We start from the raw sequence: 20405 nt of genomic DNA on the forward strand, positions 1-20405 counted from the left end.
TTTATTCCATGGAGATAAGATGTCCTCGTTCCATTAGCCATAACTGTGTTGAAGTCCTTGTATTTTTGTGTCATCCACACTTAGAATTGAACCTACAACAAACAGAAGAGTGTAACTTACAAAAATGAATTTTACTAAGTAATTTATTCAGAATACGTGCAGATTCCCGAGTTCGATATAAAGATTTCCGAGTTCGACAAGATACAACTGAAGAAGATCAGAAGTTAAATCGACCGAAACGTTGTGCGAATAATACCCAAGATGAGAACAGTAGTCCGAATAACAAGGATAATACGAATCATTAATCCTCATCTCAAAAAGTCAGTTGTTAAAAGTTGTTCAATTTTGTTAAAAGTTGTAAAAATTGTTAAAAGTTGTTAAAAGTTGAAAAAAAAAAAATCAATATTTGAAATGATTTCAACAATCTATCTATATATCTATAAAAGTGAACGTGTCTGTCTGTCTGTCTGTCTGTGTGTCTGTGTACATTTCCCTACGCAATAACTCTGTCAATTTTTAGTCTACAGATTCGAAATTTTATATGCAGGGTACTGAGATTTGGGAAAATCGATGTGATTCATTTTCGGTCAGAAATTTGTCTGTTAAGGGTCAAAATTACAACGATTTGACCTTTGAGAACTCTACCAAAATCCTCCGGCAATTTGGGGTCTAAACACTTGAAATTTTAGATATAGGTCCCCTGGACATGGATCTAACTTAATAACTTGATTTGACCCCAAAACAATAAATGTTAAGGGGGCATAATAAGGGTAAAAGTTAAAAAAATTGACCTTTTTTTTTTTTTTTTTGCTCAGCATACACCTCCAAACACCCGGGCAACGCCGGGCACCCATGCTAGTATATCTATAAAAGTAAACGTGTGTGTGTGTGTGTGTGACTGTGTCTGTCTTTCTGTCTGTGTGTCTGTGTACATTTTCCTACGCAATAACTTTGTCAATTTTTAGTCTACAGACTCGAAATTTGATATACAGGGTACTGAGAGTTGGGAAAATCTATGTGATCATTTTCGGTCAGAAACTTGGCTGTTAAAGGGTCAAAGTTCAACGATGTTAAGGAGTCATAATAGGGGTAAAAGCTAAAAATGTTGACCGTTTTTTTTTTTTTTGCTCAGCATACACCTCCAAACACCCGGGCAACTTGGTACCGAAATGCTAGTCTATCTATATATCTCTAAAAGTGAAAGTTTTATCTGTGTGTGTGTCTGTGTATCTGTGTCTGTGTGTGTACATTTCCCTACGCAATAAATCTGTCAATTTTTAGTCTACAGACTCGAAATTTGATATACAGGGTATTGAGATTTGGGAAAATCGATGTGATCAGTTTTCGGCCAGAAATTTGGCGATTAAGGGGTCAAACTTCAGCGATTTGACCTTTGAGAACTCTACCAAACTTCTCCCACAAATTTGGGTCTAAACACTTGAAATTTTAGATATTGGTTTCTTGGACATTGATCTAACTAAATAACTTGAATTGAGCCCAAAACAACAAATTTTAAGGGGTCATGATAGGGGTCAAAGTTTAAAAAATTGACCGTTTTTTTTTGCTCAATATACACCTCCAAACGCCCGGGCAACGCTGGGCACCCATGATAGTCAAAGATAAAACTATTTCTCACCTTAAAACTGATTTAATTAAAGATAGAAAGCTGTGGAGGCTATTCACATGTAAAAAAAAAATTACAAGTAAAGATTAAAACAACAAGGCCTCAATAATAGAATAACAATTTAGTTCAATTAATAATCTAATAAAAACAATACTATAATAAAAACATTAATTTGGTTAAAAATGTGAACAGACATTTTGCTACTCAACCCCCTACATAGTAACCTTGCAACTTCTGATAGTAGCCCCTACATCAAAGTGGCCTTGTTTGGGCTGAAAATAGAATAAAAAAAGAAAAAACACAATAAAACAAACAAATGAAAGCAAAAACACTCCCGAACAAACCAAGCAGAGTTTGTTAAAAATACTGCAGCAATTTAAGGTTTAGAGTGGGGATACGCAAATAACCAAATTTACTCAAAAACCATGCAGCATTGTACGGAATTATGGATCTGGACAAAAGTGGTTAGGTGGGAACGAAACAAAATTAGTTGGTTGTTTTTGTTTTACGGCACATCAGCCCTTTTCAGGTTATTTAATGCCGAATTCAATGATTCTGAAGAAAATTTTTTTAATAGAATATATTTTTTTTCAAGTCGGTTTCTATTTAACCCATAGTTGGGACCCTAACAGGTACTACCACTCCGGGTCAGAAGGGACCCGAGAGCAATGGCAATTAAAGGGTGGTTCCACACTCCCCAAACCCACAATCTGGGGCCTCACCATCGGATATAGTTTAAGGTCATATCCAGGACCGAAACAAAATTACTAGGAATTACTTTGCCCGCGTGTTTTCATTAGTGCTTTCTATTGTCCGCCAATCCTGGGGAATGACATCGCATTGGATTCGGTCTGCACAAAGAAAGAAAAATAATACACATGTATGTATGTGTAAAAACCTGTCGTATATATATATATATATATATATATATATATATATATATATATATATATATATATATATATTATATATATATATAAAATAATTATATATGTATATATATATAATTATTTTATATATATATTATTTTATGTATACATATATTATTTTATGTATGTATATATATTATTTGTGTATATATATATATATATATATATATATATATATATATATATATATATTCGTATGCAAACTTTTGTTTTTAATTAACCTCTACATATACTCTTTTTGGTTTGAACGCGGCAATGTATTTATATATACTTTCAAGAAACATGCAAATATATAAGCATATAAAAAGTATTATTTCATATATATTTTTAATGTCTTGCATATATGAAAGTACACTTGTACCTAAAGATATACGTATGCATTAAAACTTTATGCATATAAATATAAGTACGTATGTCTATATGTATATATATCTTATGAATGTTTTGAATATTATTCTACTAGTGATGGGACGAAAAGTCTAAAAGAAATATAAAAATTCACAATACATTCGAAATTATACAAACAACTGTATCTTGGACTCCCAGACAAATAATACAAACGCAAACCGGCCTCTGTATTTTTATGTTTGTCAACGCAGTCGTGAAAACGTTGTCAAACATAAAAGTTGGCAAACATAAAAATCCAATGTTCCCCAAGTACCAATGTTTTTAATTTTGACTCCTTAGCAGCTCCTTTTTGGAGTGAACACCAATTAAAAAGTTTTCCACATGTCTAAATACCCTACATACCAAATTTTAAGTTTGTACATAAAAATTCGTTTAGTATATTGGTTAAGAAGTGTCCTTATCCACACATTCTAACGCCCGTTTAGTGCGGACATTTTCGTCAACAAACAATTTTTACTCTTGAAAAAGGACGCACTAAACGGGCGAAACGCCGTCGAGTTTTTTTTACCTCGGCTTTTAATATATATACACACTGGGACTCCTAATAAAATGTATACACTCTTTAGATTATCTCTGAGGGAGGGGACTATTATAATAGAATGGTTTCCGGCATTTCGGAACCTAACGTGAACAATTATATCAACATATAAACATATCTAAGTTCATATATATATATATAATTTATTATATATATATATATACTAGCAGGGGTGCCCAGCGTTGCTCGGGTGTTTGGAGGTGTATGCTGTGCAAAAAAAGCAAAAAAACAAAAAAATGGTTAATTTTTAAAAACTTTGACCCCTATTATGACCCCTTAAAATTTATTGTTTCGGGCTCAAATCACTTTATTAAGTTAGATCCAGGTTCAAGGAACCTATATCTAAAATTTCAAGTGTCTAGACCCAAAATTGTCGGAGGAGTTTGGTAGAGTTCTTAAAGGTCAAATCGTTGAAATTTGACCCCTTAACAGCCAAATTTCTGGCTGACACCCGTCACATCGATTTTCCCAAATCTCAGTACCCGGTATTTCAAATTTCGAGTCTATAGACTAAAAATTGACAGAGTTATTGCGTAGGGAAATGTACACAGACAGACAGACAGACAGACAGACACGTTCACTTTATATATATATATATATATATATATATATATATATATATATATATATATATATATAATAAAAAAATGGAAATTCAATTAACTTTCTTGAAGTTATATATTTAGATTTTACCGTCACTGGATTATTTATCTTCCACCAGACTATCCATTCACGTGTAATCACCTTTTTCTTCACCATATTCCCTCTGCTTCACTTTTTTGTTATCAAGTAAGATCTTTGACTTACTTGTTGTTTCATCAAATACTTTTGCATGCAAAATCCGATCCCGCATTTAGCTAATTCCTACCCTCTGATGAGAAGGAAAGTATTTCTTGGAAACTCCGCGGATTAAGGACTATCCACTTATCCAGTGTTTCCTTTTCAGATTAAATATGTTTTTAACTCATTTCAAAGTGTTTTTTAACATGTTTTATTAACTGTTTGCTCGTATATATATATATATATATATATATATATATATATATATATATATATATATATATATATATATATATATATATAGACTGCCCAGCATTGCCCGGTCGTAAAATACGCTTAAATATGATATTTTGATTAATGCAGATTTCGCATTTATTGTTATGTTATATTGGATTCAATATATAGTAATGATTTAAAAAATTAAAAAAAAAGAAAGAAAAAAAATAAATGACTCGTGCGCCACCACCGAGAATCGAAATCAAAACGTTTAGCTTACGATTTACTTTTCCCTTTGACGTTAATACCTCAGCTATGAAGACATGTTTGATGCAAGGCTAAAAATTAAAACATGAATCAATGGCTATTGCGTTACACATGCGTATTCGTAATGTCATCGTTTGACTTTCACCTGCTAAATTCCATTTCTTTAGTTTTCACACTTTTGCCCCGGTTTGCCCCGGTTAAATCCCAAAGATAAAGATGGTTCCAATATCCTATATGTTAAATTTCATGTATGTAAGCCAAAAACTGACAGAAGAGTTTGGTAGGCAAAAGTTTTAAACAAATCTATATGCGTATACACAAATATATATATATATATATATATATATATATATATATATATATATATATATATATATATAAAGGAGTTTGTGTTTATTTTACGCAAATATTACGCAAGTATTAATCATGTAGAATATCTGCATGGATATAATGACAGTAATAGTTAGCTAAAAATGATCATCCCATAAAAAAAAAACGGAAAATAAATAGGGAATTAAAATGAAATTTAAAAGAATATGCAAATTAGCTAGATCTTTTGCAGATGAATGCAATTCCACGACGAATATAAAACAAAGTTGTATTATCTTTTTAAATAAATAGGAGAAAAGTTTTTTAATATAAATATCAATACAAAAAAAAAACAAAAAACAAAATAATAGAAGATAGATATGTACATATACTTATATATAACGTTTTATTACTAAGTCAAAAAATATGGGCAGCAGAAAGGCTTGTATATTGCGTATATTGCATCTGAATATGTTTCATGATGTGTGCGTATTCTATGTGATTCTTTACACATTTCCATGGCAACCAGTTGATTTCATAACCCCTTCCACTATCACCGCTACGCTCCAAGAGATACGTCACGTGCGCAAATACAATAACATTTTTCCGCCTCCAGATTCAGAACAATGCTAATTATAGGTCGACTCTAAAGTTGTCCATCTTGGATAATGTCGTCTCCTCTGTGTGTTTGTTACAAGGCCAATTCTCACACGATTCCACACCTTTTCTTTTGTTTCGCTTTTCCTCCCAAGCTTTTTAGATCTGCCCTCCTCGCATCCTCGGGGAAGGCTTTGTCTGCCTGTCTCTTTATTCATCAGTTGATCGGTTACGTTTTAGGTTGAGATTTTTTTTTACTGAAGGATCACCAATAAATATTCTATTTCAAACTTAAGCGTTAGAGATCAAAGAAAATTCAATTTTAAACCTAAGCGTGACAGTCCAAAGAAAATTCTATTTCAAATTTGGGCGTGACAAACTAGATAAAATTCTATTTCAAACCTAAGCATGACAACACAAACAATTGTATTTAAAACGCGGTAAATCGGCCGAAGTAAAGAATACTATATAGATTTAATTGGATGAAGCTAAAACTGATATTTAAACCGAAGTATAAACCGAATAAATCTGAATGTAATGTGAAACTCCTTAAAAAAGTTTAGATTGAGACACGAAAAACGGCTTCAATTAAGATGCATTCAGCTAATGCTTGCGCCTAGCGATGCAAACGCCAAGGCGCAAAATCCACTGGAGGATCAGAATTAAGACTGTTAGGTGGACGGTAAGAAAACACTTTTGATCGGTAATGGTCAGTTTTGGACCGAATTTGATTATTTAAGAGGGCAGCTCAAGTAGACCTTATTTACGTTGGATTTCAAAACGACCCTGTTATAGTCAGCTGGGAAGCATCTCCGCGGTATTGTGTTTTACAGGCATGTAGTTCTAAAAACAGAAACTTTGTTCATCTAATGTTTGTTTTAGGCACAGATAGAGAGTAAGGAAATTTGTTGACAGTGTTTGTGGCTGAACAAGTATTTGTTGCGAATGTTTGGCAGAGGGGAATCATAGATTGAAGCTCAATCAAGCACCTGCTATATAAAAAAGCGTAAAAAAAGCAAAAAAAAAAAAACAAAAAAAAAAAAACGATAGAGCAGAGGTGGACACGCAACATTTCTTCTGTGAGAAAAGGAGGCAAGGACATCGCCCATTTAATTTCGAAACTGGTTTTGTACCCTATCAAGGCAGGAAAATGTGGCAACAGTATTACATAGTAGGACGTCTGCATCGCTAGGCGCAAACGTTGAATAGAAGTATCTTAACTGGAGCTGTTTTTCGTGTGTCAATCTAAAATTTACTGAAGAAGTTTTACATAACATTCAGACTCTTATGTTCCAGTTTATATAGCAGTTTTCGTTGCGCTCAATTAACTTTATACGAAATTCTTTCTATCAGCTGATTTAACTAAAATTGTGTTTGGTCTGTCACTCTTTTGATTAAAATAGAATTTTCTTTGGTCTATCACGCTTATGTTTGAAATATAATTTGCAATGGCCTGTCACGTTTACGTTTAAAATAGAATTTTCTTTAGGTCTTTCACGCTTATGTTTGAAATAAATATTTCTTTCGTCTGTTACACCGGCATTTAAAATAGATTTTTCTTTGGTCTGTTACACTAATGTTTGAAATAGAATTTTCTTTGGGTCTGTCACGCTTCTGTTTGTAATAGATATGTCTTTGGTCTGTCACACTTGCATTTAAAAATAATTTTCTTTGGTCTGTCACGCTTACATTTGAAATAAAATTTACTTTTATCTTTATAACTGATTTCATATAGCATTTCATTACTAAGCACAAAATTTTAACATATACATCTGAAGAATGAATTTTTGTTTTTTTTTGTTTTGATTTTTGCCGTTTCCCACGTTTAAAATTTTTTTTTTTTTAATAATTTATAAACAAACAAACGAATCATATTGTCTACTTGTCCTTCGTTACCTTTGTGTTTTCACGTTAGAATTATTCCATGCTTCTGTGAGTTGCTTCCTTATAATTAAGACATCATCATCATCATCATCATCATCATCATCATCATCATCATCATCATCATCATCATCGTCTTTGTTGCTGCAATAACTGTCAAGCTATTTTCGCTTTTGTTCCATCTTGACAGGTAGATTCCGCGTCTTCATTAAGAGACGCCCTCACTTTCAGCTTTCATAATAAAACAAGACATTCTAATAAACAAAGCACATAGTCATTACGTCTTTACTCCCGCTTTACCCTCTAAAGTGCAAATGTATTAATTGTTACTAAGATGTGCAATTTATTACTAATGGAGATTTCGTATCTGTCTGTCTGGAGCCACAACTCTACTAATACTGTTAATTTATATTCTACTATATTTTGATGATCAATTCAATTTACTATACTATTGCAGACTAATATACTATCTTTAATTGCTTGATTACGAGTGGAGGTAGTGCAGTATCTGTTCTGTATTCGTAGGGCAATCCTCCACGGCATTATATTCTTCTTTTGGAAAGGTGAATGTAACCTGAATTTTTAGATGAAGGCTGATTGTTTATATTACTCGTATTGATAGGACTATTTTTTCCATCTTGAGTGTTATTTGTGTAACATTTCGGTCTGATTGACCTTCGACCGTCCGCAGGTATGTCGGTTGTTGTTTGGAAAAGAAAAGACAAAAGTTACTGGCTCTGTAGTGATTTTCGTATTCTTTGAGTTAGTCTCTATTTTATGGTTATTGTTTCGTATTTGTGAAAAAATGGTTGACAAATAGGAGGCAACTCTAATAAAAATCGACAGGGGAATATCTTCCTTCCATCGCCGAAATATTAAGAGTGAACAATGTTTTTTTTTCTCTACAATTAGAGCCTCCCAAATGCTATTAATCTCTAGGCTTGGTCTGCTTAATGAGTTTTATTTTGCTTATATGCTGCCTCCTTGATTCGCTTGACCCTTCACCTTGGATCCCTGCCGATTATTTTGACCTTGTCCCACAAAGGGAAGTGTGCTCACATCCAACCGAAACGTTACACAAATAACAGTCAAGATGAAAAACAATATCCCAATCATTACAAAAAATATAATGTAATATTAATTCTCTAGCAAGAAGAGAATTCTTTCAGAGATTACATTTTTTATGAAGTCAATAATAATATTCTGTGAACTTGATACAATTCTACCAAGCTTTACAACCGTTATTTTAAGAGTAACAATGTATTACCTCTTTTATCGAAATGAGACCATATAGTATATAGGTAAATAATGTAGTACCTGGTCAATCGAAATGATAACATGTAGTGTCTATAGTAACAATGTAGTAATTGGTCTATAGAAATGATACCATGTAGTCTCTAGAGTAATAATGTAGTACCGGTTCTACCGAAATAATACTACGTAGTCTCTAGAGTAATAATGTAGTACCGGTTCTACCGAAATAATACCATGTAGTCTCTAGAGTAATAATGTAGTACCTGGTCTATCGAAATGATACCATGTAGTGTCTAGAGTAAGAATGTAGTACCTGGTCTATAGAAATGATACTATGTAGTCTCTAGAGTAATAATGTAGTACCTGGTCTATCGAAATGATACCATGTAGTGTCTAAAGTAAGAATGTAGTACCTGGTCTATCGAAATGATACCATGTAGTGTCTAGAGTGATAATGTAGTACCGGTTCTACCGAAATAATACCATGTAGTCTCTAGAGTAATAATGTAGTACCTGGTCAATCGAAATGATACCATGCAGTATCTAGAGTAATAATAGAGTACTTGTTCTATCGAAATGAGACTATGTAGTATCTAGAGTAATAATGTAGTACCTGTTCTATCGAAATGAGACTATGTAGTATCTAGAGTAATAATGTAGTACCTGTTCTATCGAAATGAGACTATGTAGTATGTAGAGTAATGATAGAGTACCTGTTCTATCGAGACCACGTAGTATCTATTTAAATTATTTAAATGTAACGTAAATTAACATCTAGTTAACTTTCCTATGCATGGTGCCAAATATTAGCCCTTTACGTCCAAGTAGCGATATGACTTGTCAGAGGTGAACGATAGATAAAAAAATCCCTTACCGTCAAGTTGTACTTTCAAGTAGCCTGCCAAAAAAAAAAAAATATATATCGAAAATAATGTTTCTTATTCTTGTTTTTGTCAGACCAACTAATCTTCAAAGTACAGGTCTATATATGTTCAAGAAGTGAATGAGGGGGGGCTGTTTATGTCTGTGTATCAGTTGCATGCTAACTGCCGCCACATGTGGATTTCATGATTAAAAAATTTATACGTTTGTTGGTCATATCTTTCTTCCTAGGAATTGCTCTCTCTTCTATGAGTAGTGTAGTAATTATTGTATTATCTTGATTACACAATAAATACACACTACTCATTATCTTCCCAGGCATTAGCCCCTCCTTTGGGGTATAGTACAGTATCTTTTATTGTCACCAGACCATCTTCCAAGTATTACTATTATTTAGACTGGGTATTTTAATATATGTTCGTTCATCATTATACGATTCACCAAGGCATTACTTCCTCTTTGTATGAGATGAGTAACGGAGTATGTTGCGTTACCATAAGACTACATTCCCAGACGTTACCTATTTCTTGAGTGGGTAGCGTAGTGTACGTTCGTTGGTCATGATATCCTTCTCTTAAGATTAGTGCAGTATCTATTTTGTCGTCTTGAGATCATTTTCTCATGCATTATCTCCTCTTAGGGGTGTATCGTAGTATTGGTATTATTGTCATCAGGCCATCTTCGCAGACATTATCTCTTCATTTTTGGTCGGTAGTTTTGTATAAGCTCTTCGTTATAATATCACCCAACTAGGCATCACGTCCTTTTCTTTTAGGGGGTAATGTTCGGGTCGCATATTTGTGTTGTATCAAATAAAAATATTTTTTCGAATTAAAGAGTATTTTTAACAACGTATTAAAAATGATGAAAGGTTGTAGATTTGTTTTTAGACAGTTTTGTTTAATTTATCTATTAAACGGCATTTCGACCATTTCTGGCTTGTTTATGTCATAAAATAATATAGTTTCTTCTACTGTTCTCACAACATTTCGGCCGATGTAACTTCCGGCCTTCTTCAGATGCGTCTAGTAGAACCCAAGAATCTATCCGGAATTTCTAACGAAACTCTTTATTTAATCCACGTGATTACCTTATTCTCGTTCCGTCAGCCATGATTAACTAAAATGTTTAAGCAACTTTCACTCAGTATTCTTACAAGCGTCTGTAACGAGGATTAAACCGTTAACATTTAGAAAACTACCTCTTACAACTCATTATTACTTACTACTTTTATCCATTGCGCTATAGGTTCATATTAACGGAACGAGAGCAAGCTGCTCCCGTGTATTGAATAAAGGGTCCTGTTAGAAATTCTCGAGTTCGAAATAAAGATTACCGAGTCCGACAGACACATAAAACTCTCATGATTAAATTTTCAATTTTCCTTGGTCGATTATAGTATAAAATTGAAAACAATATTTTTCTATGGTCTCTAATGCATAGGTTTGAAATAGCATTTTCCTTGGTTTGTTACGGTTAAGTTTAAAATTGCATTTACGTTGGCTTTTCACGATTAAGTTTGAAATAGAATTTTCTTTGGTCTGTCATGATAAAGTTTAAAGTAATATTTTCTTTGGTCTGTAATGCTTAGGTTTGAAGTACCTTTTTCTTCGGTCTGTTACGCTTAAGTTTGAAATTGCATTTTCCCAGGTCTATTACGATTAAATTTGAAATAGCATTTTCTTTGGTCTGCATCACTTGAAATATCATTTCCCTTGTCTTTCACGATTAATTGGAAATAGTATTTTCCTTTTTCTGTCACGTTTTGCAATAGTATTTCCCTCGGTTTTGTGCCAAAGCATGAAATAGCATATTTCTTTGGTTTGTCATGCGAAAGTTTGAAATTGTATTTTCCTATATGTGCAAATTGAACTGACTTATCTCTAAATTCTCGTTTTCATTTCTTTATGTGCTTAATTATTAATATTGATTAAAAAAAATATATTATTATACCAAAGCTGAGTCAATAAAAGCTAATCAATTCATAAAACACGCCATATTTAGAAACAAACCACTTCAAAAGAAGGAAAATAAAGTGTTCAAATAAGGTAAAAAGTTATGATTATTAAAATAAAATAGAAAATTAAGTAAAAAAAACAAAGCACAGAAAACAGCTTAATATGTCGAGACCACGCCCCCCCCCGCTCGACAACGTTTGTGCCATGGATTTTCTCCTTCGTCTCTCTCTTTTTGGTTCTAGCTTTTACATATTGGCAGTTGCCGAGAGGATGCGCATTGGTTCACAAGTATAAAATATAACACAACTTCAAGGAAATACACAGGACAACACTGACTACGACACTTTGTAAATGTTCGTTGACGTGTGTGTGTTTGTGTGCGCGTTCGTGCGCGCGTGTTTGTGTGGTGCCTCCGACTCTCGAAATACTGTCGAGGCTGGGTTTGTCAGACCGTTGATTAGTTCATTTTCCCATCTATTCCAAGCCCGAGCTGTGTTCCACAGTCGCCTAATCTCAACTGACTTCTCAACCCCAATTGTCGTCTATAGCATAGTAACATTAGTATATTTAGTAAAAGAAAATAATTATCTTTCAAATTCATGAAGATATTCATTTCAACTACCTTGGCCTCTCTAGGGGTAGCATGTAACTTTGTTCTTCTACAAAGAAATTCGAAGTAGATTGAAGCTAGTCTCTTCCCTCTCATAATAAGTAGAAGTAATAGTAGAAATAGTAGTGGAAGTAAGAGTAGTAGTAGTAGTAGATGTAGGAGTAGTAGTAGAAGAAATATACTGCTATACTTGGTCCCACCCTTTGTTCTTCACTGCAACCTCTCTCACACAGACGTGAGTTTGCTAGTCACAGTCTTTTTTATAAGTACTATTACTGCACGTGTTCTTCAGTATTGTCTGATTTGTTCCCGCATTTCTTTGTTCCAGTGCATTTGATTCGTTGATCTAGTTTTATCTCATATCTTCTTATTCCAGTAGCTTCTTTCAAAGAACTGCAAAGTTATAGAACTGTCTTTTGGCTCACTTTATTCCTCCTACCCATAGTCTTGGTTTTTCAAGACTAAGACCAATTTTCTGTCTTTCGATTTTGTTAAGTGAAAAAAATAAATAAAATAAAAATGAAAATGAAACTACTGCACTAACCCTAGCTAGGTTTAACAAAGTTGCTCCGAAGGAGAAAGTTTCATGGGAATATGAAATTCGTAAGTCCACGGTCATATGTATATCCCCATTAGAGGAGATAAGACGTTAGATTTTTGCAACTTTCGTAGGGAGGTGTCGACGTCCTCCTATATACAGCGCCTAGTATTCCGAAATTAGTCACTCATCTGGGATTAACAATGTTTTAATGTTGCTTAACTTCAGTGATTTAACGGGAACCAATGTATCAAGTGATTATGCCGTATGTTCTTGTTAGACTCTACGTCACATGGCTTCACTTCTTGTCCCGCGCGATTGCCATAAAAACAAGGAAAAGGTATTAATTATATCCTAAATGTAAATAATTAAAACTAATATCAAAATGATGTTATATTTAAATTTGATAATGTCATGTAATAAAAGATATATTTGTTTGACTTCAAGAGATTAATTGGCAAGCAATTTGTCGGTCATATCTGTTAGCGTTTCGTTCTCAGCATATAATGAATCCATAGCGTTTGCTACTAACATAAAACACTATTTCTAAAGACAAGATTTTCTTTGTCAAGTTTATATACAGCAATTTTATTCAACACGCCGACAGCACAACGAAGGGACCAGCTATTTGATTAAGACAACACTTTCTCAGACAACTTTAACTCCAGCTCCAGTATCAAAGTTTTACAGATTTTTAGACACGGCGTGAACGTAGAGCTAATTACTTCGAAACTAGTCAATCGTAAGGCGATAGAGTGTAATTGGCGTTTTCGCGCCGTAAAGAAATCTCTTAGAAGAACTGTTACATCTTAGCACGGCATAGCCAGCTCCCCGGTTCTAAACGATAGCCACGACCCTTCGATAAAGAAGTTAACCCCGCCTGTTGCTTGAATAACATTTGGTCGGGTTTTTGACATAATTAATTCTCCTCAGAGAATTAATTATCTGGGCTGGAATCCTCAGCTCCAATTGGATGCTTGTCTAAAAGCAGCGAACAAATATTTTTGTATAATAAATATATATATTTTATTTTTACGTTTCAGATTTTGAAGAAACATATAAAACGAGCTGGACCTCGCTGTTGATCGAGGTTGAAATTCCAACTGCAAATCCCTTTGTGATCACAAAAACGAGAGAGAGAGAGAGAGAGAGAGAGAGAGAGAGAGATAGAGAGAGAGAGATAGATAGATAGATGGATAGAGAGAGAGAGAGAGAGAGAGAGAGAGAGAGAGAGAGAGAAATATGGATATATATAAACAAAAAAGAACAGATAAAACCTTAATTCACAAGCTTAATGTGACAAGTTCATTGGGTTCAGCCTTACTGACCTTTCAGCACAAAGCCTTTACATATGAAGAGCTCCACCTTCTTCAAGGGTGCTCATGATTGTACCACATTCGTAGTATCGGACTAAATTTAGTGCTGAGTGAGCCAGAATATGACTTTAAGCGATTCTCCGGGCAACGATAAGTTAACACATTAAAGAGGGGGGGGAAGAAATACATAAAATAAAATCAACCAATGCTGTCGAATGGATGGTACATAGACATATCATAAGTTTTATAACTTTCTTAACGTTACGGCATGTATATTCATGCAGTACTGGTGTATATACAGACACCAATGCGTCTCTTTAAATGTATATATAAGCCCGCACAGTGTTGCTAATCGGGTGTGTCCGTGTGTGTGTATGTGTGTTTTTAACACATCCATGAACAGTTTGTAAAACGTAAGTATGCTTAAACAAAGTTCAATAACATTAGGGCGGCGCGTGTGAGTGTTCAAATTCGACAATTAAGTTTTTCGATAATCCACACGTGATTTGTTTATGGTGGTGAAAGTTTTGTGCAGAACTAACTATATTATTTGGTACAACTGCTAATCTTAGTCGGTGCAATGGCTGCCACAGAACAGAGCGGACGGTAGACCTCAGGCTGGTTTTACATCAGTTTTCCTTATTCTAGATGGATATCTTAACGAAGACGAGAGGATGCATCTCTCCCAGTGTATTAAACGTGGCACCAGATACCAACCTGGGAACTTCTACGTCTCGGCGCGGTACATACAGCGCTTAGCATTCCCAAACGGTCACCCATCTGGTACTGGTCAGGCTTATCATTGCTTATCTTCGGTGATCTGGCGAAAATCGTTGTGTCAATGTAATTTTGCCATATATGGGTGTGACTGGTGCTTATACTACAATATGTGAATAAACATGGACCTGCCAAGCGCACATACCAAGGGGACATATCTTGCGTTGCTTATTGGTTCCTTTGTTCGCCGCGGTTGACACTCGACTTTATTACTGCAATAAAGATACTTCCAAGCTCCAAGTTCGATGCTGGCCCTGTCGGTGGGGCATTAGAATATGCCGACTGTCCCCCCTCCCTGCAGAGGGTAAAAGTCCCTCAATGGGGGTCCTGGATATGACCTTAAACTATATCGAGTGGTGAGGCCTCAGCTTGTGGGCTTTGGGGAGTGTGGAGCAACCCTTTAATTACCATTGCTCCCAGGTCCACTCTGACCCGGAGTGGTAGTACCTGTTAGGGTCCCAACTATGGGTTAAATAGAAACCGATGTGAAAACAACAAATATATTCTCTTAAAAAAATTTTTCTTCAAAATCTTTGGATTCGAAATTAAATAACCCGAAAAGGGTTGATATGCCGTAAAACAAAAACAAACAACCAACCAACCAAGTTCGATGCATACAGTAGTACTAAGACAACTTATCAAACTTCAAACATAGCTTTTATTTTCAGTCTTCAATAGATGCACGTCAAATCGGATCGAGTCACACGACCAGTCGTCTCTTTTTGCTAGTTTTTTACATCTTGGCTATAGCACCCTATTAGCTTCCAAGACGTGAAGTCGACGATCTCGCCACCCGAATCTCTCGATAAGTAAAACTGAGCTCTTTTCGATCCCATCGCCAACCTAATATCTATCAAGTCATATCCTTTGTTGAACTTGATTACGTCATCTATTTCGTCTGAAAAAAAGGTAACCTTTGTTTATTGCTCCAACCAATTTTTGTTCTCGTAAATATGTATTTTTTTATTTCAACTAGCTGCCAAATATTTCATTTTATATAATCTGGCCGCGCTATGCAAACTGCACAGCTAAACAAAGTAATGCACCTTACTCTTCCCATAGCCGTGTATCACTCTGTTATAATAGGATGGGAAAAAAATTGCAATTTACCTCTATAAAACACCCTGTAGGGAAAATTGTAGAAACCAATGGCTTGCTGTTTAAGCGTCCGCGCGTATGTGCGTCTTGTGGAAACAAGCTCATGGGAGGAGGGAAGGAATCAAGATGGCGGTGTCCATATCTTTTATGACTAGTGATCTCGTAAAGTGACGCAAAATCTTGCTGCTCGTGTGCAAAATATCGATGCTTGATTGCATAAAAGTAAGCCGCGGGGAGAACACAGACAGACTGTTGTAGGAGAATCTTTGGAAACTGTTGTTGCATGTTATTGAGTCACTTTGCTTTCTTGCGTTTTTCCTTCCTTTTTGCTTTACACAACTAAAACCAAACACCATGAATAAATATTTAAAGATATAAAAAATCTTAGAGCATAAAATCTTTTACAACAATGAATGGATTAGACATAAAAATAATCCGAAAAATGTTGATATGCCATTAAATAAAACAACCGAACCAAACCAAACTAAACCAAACACGGCGAATATTTGAAGGTATAAAGATGTTTTTTATTTATATTTTCATAAATGATTATATAAATATACATAGATTAATCAAATGATGGCAGTATTGTTCAGCATAAATTACGCATTCGCAAATGTAACTATAAAACGTTAATTATGCGAGAGGCAATTTACTGAGCAAAAATTCAAAGGACGTTGTGTACGAATTTGCTCGTCCATAAAACCATTTTATTTACGTCAACTGATATTTCTGAAATCTTTTTCCCTCTGAAAATAGTGAAATGTGTGAAGAAACGACGCGTGACGCCTGAACACATTTGTGCATTCACCGCACAACAAAGGTTTTCATACGGACGTTTACTTTAAATGATTTCAAGACCTTGTTGTCTCACCTCCGAACAGAGTGAAAAGTGAGTCGGACAGCAAATGAATCATTACAGCATTCAGAATTCGACGTCCATAACATAGTCTAATACGATATCTCTTAAGCGAAACATGTAACCCGCCGCTTACATTTATAAAGAAGGCTGCGGTTGTTCGGTATTAAAATATAGATAAAACACTTTCACTCGGCGGGAAGATATCTACTGGAGCGGTGGAATGATTCAACTAAAAAGTGTTTAATTTTGCATTCGATATTTGTTTGACCTTATTTGCTTTTTTATTCGTTTAGTTCAATAAAAAGAAATTATTGAACGATTTTGGTTATCCAAAGCGTTGTCCGTTTAGGGATTACACACAGAGGCTTTCATCGCACCAGGGAATCAAACGCAGACACAAACTTGATAACTAAATGACACAAGTTCATATCGTACAAAGCAAAGCAAATTATTATTATCAACTTACTAGGAGTTCTCGCACAAATCATCATCAGTGTTAACTATAAAGAGTCGTTGGCATTCCCTGGAGTCTGGGTGACAAGATTCCCCACATTTTTAATACAGTAACCTTTTTCGATAATTATTGCAAATGACTTTATCGCATTATCGCAATAGCAATTTACCATTGATTTTTAGCTGGAAACGAAAATTGGTCTCCTGTTTGATTTTTTAAAAATATTTTCCTTTAGTCGATGTTCCTAGAAATCAAGGGGTCTACTACCTGGGGCTAACACTTGAACTTTATATGAGATACATAGATATTCGAATGTTCCATTAAAGTTCTTTACCTCTAAAACACTGAGTTAGTAAAGTATAAATAATTTTCCAATTTACCATTAACCATTTAAATATGTTATAGTATATCTTTCGTTTTCATCTCTTGGTCTTACTGGATTCCAGGACGAGAATTCATCTTGTCTGGTGGAATACCCAGCTTAGTGTTGCTACTTGAGGTGCACCATTTCTCGTAAAAGCTAGTGTAGGTTAGCCATACCGAGGATATCTTATTTGGGTTGCGAATACTATGTGATTTTGAATTTTGACAAACTCCTCTACAGAGAAACCTTAGACACTCGAAGATAGTGTTTAGTTCGCATTTGAGTTCTCACCTGTGGGATATGGGTGACAATATGCCTCTCGTAGGTCAGTTACCTCCGCACGCTTTAAGTGGAGGTCTGATTAATAATTTCCCACTTTTCCAATCTTCCTTGACCCTTCATGACTATTTTTTGTAGTATCAACCGAGGCTAATGCCAAAACTTTTTTAGTGGGGAGAGGGGACGGTTTATAAGATTTCATGCAATTTCAGTTTCATCTGTTTACTTTTTCTGTTACACCTTGTAAGTGGCTAGCGTTTGTAGTTTTTGTAGATTTCTCTTAAGATTTCAGCTGTTTTCATGATTGCTGTTTATTGTATAGTCTCACTCTTCCATCTGATTCCAATTTATCCCATTCTTTTTCCAGCTTTTTTTTTTTACTACTAGCATTTCGGGCCGGTGTTTTCTGGATGTTTGGAGGTGTATATTGAGCATAAAAAAAGAAAAGAAAACAAAAGCGGTCAATTCTTAAAATTTTGACCCCTATTATGATCCCTTAACATTTATTGTTTTGGGTTCAATTCAAGTTATTAAGTTAGATCCATGTCCAAGGAACCTATGTCTAAAATTTCAAGTGTTTAGACCCAAAATTAGCGGAGGAGTTTGGTAGAGTTTTCAAAGGTCAAATCGTTAAACTTTGACCCTTTAACAGCCAAATTTCTGTCCGAAAACGGATTATAAAGATTTATCCAAATCTCAGTATCCTGTATATATATTTCGAGTCTGTAGACTAAAAATTGACAGAGTTATTGCGCAGGAAATGCACACAAACACACAGACACAGACACACAGACACACAGACACGTTCACTTTTATGCATAGATTCCTAATATTTCTACGATTAATGGTATTTTATTGACTTTCTTTATGTTTCCTATCCTCTCTAGTTCTCTGGCAAGCTCCATGTATTTGCTTCGTTTCCATATACAGCAACGATGTAAACAGCTGAGATATTAAGGAAAACCACATCTATCTATCTATATATATAAAAGTGAAAGTGTCTGTGTGTCTGTGTGTGTATCTGTGTATCTGTGTGTCTGTGTGTCTGTGTACATTTCCATACGCAATAACTATGTCAATTTTTAGTCTACAGACTCGAAATTTGATATACAGGACTGAGATTTGGAAAAAATCAATTTGAATCGAATTGGCCAGAAATTTGGCGATTAAGGGGTCAAAGTTCAACGATTTGACCTTTGAGAAATCTACCAAACTCCTCCGACAATTTTGGGTCTACGCACTTGAAATTTTAGATATAGGTTCCTTGGACATGGATCTAACTAAATAACGTGATTTGAGCCCAACACAGTAAATTTTAAGGGGTCATAATAGGGGTCAAAGTTTAAAAAAATTGACCTCTGCAGTCTCTTCCAAATTACTCAGACAATTTCTGGTCTAAATATTTGAAATTTTACATAAAGTGTATTCAGAGATAGGGCAAGCTTTTTCATCAGCTTGGGGCGAAAATTTTTAGTTACCAATATATAAATGTATGTATGTCTGTTTGCATGTCTTCCTTAAACTTTCAATAGAGGCGACGGATTTTACCAAGATCAGTATCGTTTTAAAGTTCTTTCATACGACAAATATCGAAAAATTGGCTTAAAACATTAATATCTTCACCTTCAACTAGGCACTTTTCTACAGGGGAGGTCACTTTTTCGCCGATATTTTTGAAAGTTATCCTCTCCTTTAGATTGTCTAGCCTTAATTTAAAAAATGTAGCTTCCAGTTTGGCGGTGGTCGTAACAGCATAAACGTTAGGTTTTACCCCGTTCTTTTCCTCCTTTGCGGTACGGGTTCGAGCCTGCCTTCCTACTACCACTTATTTTTTTTTTTTGCTCAACATACACATCCAAACACCCGGGCAACGCCGGGCTGAAATGCTAGTAAACTATAAACACCAATCGGTCACACAGGAAGTGCAACAAAAGTAAAGCAAAAAGGTGAAAGGAACACTACGTACTCCAAATAACTAAAACTGTAAGAAAACTTATGAAATATTGATCTCACCCCCAAAAGGCATTAGCTTCAGCTGATACCACGCAAAATAATTGTGAAGTACCAAAGTGGATGAAAAAGATGAGGAGGAAAAGCACTAAAGGCACCTCCACTGGGAGAATGCTGCGAGAACTGAAACCCAAACCTCAATGAATACCAATGGTCGTTGCCAGATAAAAATCAAATGTAAGCGGCTGTTGCGATAAAGCAAAATCATTAGCAAAGGTTATGGAAAGAGGTGGAGCATACTGAGGAGACTTGTTGTGACTCAGACCCCAGGGAACACCCCGAGTTATTATCAGCGAGTATTCTCTGTTGATGACCTGTGTAAGGACTAGTGAATAACTCCGCATTCTTCTTCTTCTCCTCCTCCTTCTACCCCTCCTCCTCCTACTACTAATCGCAATAATTCTTCTTTTCTTCTTCGTATTATTATTATTATTATTATTATTATTATTATTAT

Source organism: Euprymna scolopes, chromosome 5, assembly GCF_053919585.1.
Source record: "Euprymna scolopes isolate OS-2025 chromosome 5, ASM5391958v1, whole genome shotgun sequence".
Classification (NCBI taxonomy): domain Eukaryota; kingdom Metazoa; phylum Mollusca; class Cephalopoda; order Sepiida; family Sepiolidae; genus Euprymna; species Euprymna scolopes.